Raw genomic sequence first — 1,938 nt, forward strand, 5'->3', positions numbered from 1 at the left:
GAGAAGGAGAGCAGGCTGTCGAATGTTACTCCGAGTATTTTGGGGTTATTCACCGTCGGAATTGGTGTGTCATCGACGTGAATCCCCAGCGGTAGCCTGACCTCCTTCGTCCAGGTTGTGAACAGGGTCGCGGAGGATTTCGGAGGGGAGAGGGCTAGACACTTTGCAGTGAAGAAGCGAGAAAGTTCGGAGAGATACCAGTTTACTTTCGAACACAGGTCATCAATTCCATTCCCAGTCGCCATGATCGAGCAATCGTCGGCATAAGAGACAATCGAGACTCCCTCTGGTGGTTGAGGGAGCTTCGAAATGTAAAAGTTAAACAGTAGCGGGGAAAGGACACCACCCTGTGGAACCCCCTGTTTTATTTTTCTCTGTTTACTCGTTTTGTCTCTAAACATTACCGTCGAATGTCGACCACTCAGATAATTTGCCGACCACCGTTTGAGCCTCTGTGGGAGAGAGGAGGCCTCTATCAGGCCAACCTAATATTACCGGCGTGAATTTTTCTACGCACGCACGCAAGTTTTTCACATTTGAGGAACCGAAATAAATTTACGTGCGTGATTTTTCAGAGTTGCATTTCTGTCAGTTTTCAGAAGTTGAGCTAAATTTTAGCATAAATGCAGAATTTTTAAATTAAAAAAACATATGGGGATCGATAGAGATCATTGAGGTGAGTATAACGGTATATTTCTTTTCTTGCAGAAATAACAACTACAAAAGTTATTAAGGGTCGAAGTTCAAATTAAACAATTAATTTTAAATCAAAATTTCGATAGGAAATTAAGTTTCCTTTAATTTGATATACATACTTCATTATGCTTTGTTTGGTTTTCACAAAAATCTAATTAATGTACGCAGAAAGGAATTCCGCTTCTCTTCTACGGCAACACAGAAGGGAAAATTCTACTTAGGGAGGATTATATTTATATCAGATTAAAGGGAATCAAATTTCCTATCAAATGAGATCAAACTTTTTAAAATACATGCATTCGTTTTCAAAAAAAATGTTGATTTAAAGAATTGTTAAATTTGAACTTTAACTCTTAATAACTTCTGTAGTTGTTGTTTCCACAAAAAATAAATATACTTTTATGTTCAGCTCGATCATCTCTATCGACCCCAATATTTATTTTTTTTTTATTTGAAAATCGGAGCTATTCTGCATTTGTTTAATTCATAGTCGCGCCAAAATGTCAAATGGGCACAAACCTCAAATCGAAATGTCACGCAACACAAATCTTGGAATTTGAGTTAGCTTTTTACGCACGCCGGTCAATTTTGGTTGGTCCCATACAAATTGTATGTGCATGAGAAATTTTTGACAGTTAACTGCCGGCGTGCGTGAATATTAGGTTGGCCTGTATATCTTCTAGTAGCGTGGAATGGCAGACGGTGTCAAACGCCTTTGACAGGTCCAACGCTACTAGAATCGTTCTCCCACAGGGACGGTTTCGGTTAAGGCCACGAGTTATCTGAGTGTTTATGGCGTTAAGTGCTTTTGTTGTACTGTGCACTTTACGGAAACCATGCTGAAGCTTCGCTGGGGTCAAGTGGTCTGTGAAGTACGGGAGTAGCAAGGCCTCGAGCGTCTTCGCTACCGGGGAAAGGAGTGTTATCGGACGATAAGAATCTCCTTTGTTGGCAGGTTTCACCGGTTTGAGCAGTGGCAACACTCTCCCCACCTTCCAGATGTCTGGGATGATGAGAGTGGCCATAGACAAGTTGAGGACCTCCGTTAGGTATGCTACCCCCGCAGGACCCAAATTTTTCAGCATCAGCATGCTTATTCCGTGTTGTTGTTGTTGTTGTAGCGGCTACAACAACCCCGCCCAGATCGGCTGGTATCTCAGTCGTTGTCGTCAAGTTCCACTAACGGCAACCCTAGGAAGCGTGCAGCTTCTGCGGGGTTTGCCCATAAGGACAAGGTCGTTA

Source organism: Rhagoletis zephyria, unplaced genomic scaffold (assembly GCF_001687245.7).
Source record: "Rhagoletis zephyria isolate East Lansing unplaced genomic scaffold, Rhagoletis_zephyria_1.1 Rzeph_scaffold_01834, whole genome shotgun sequence".
In the NCBI taxonomy this organism is placed as follows: Eukaryota; Metazoa; Arthropoda; class Insecta; order Diptera; family Tephritidae; genus Rhagoletis; species Rhagoletis zephyria.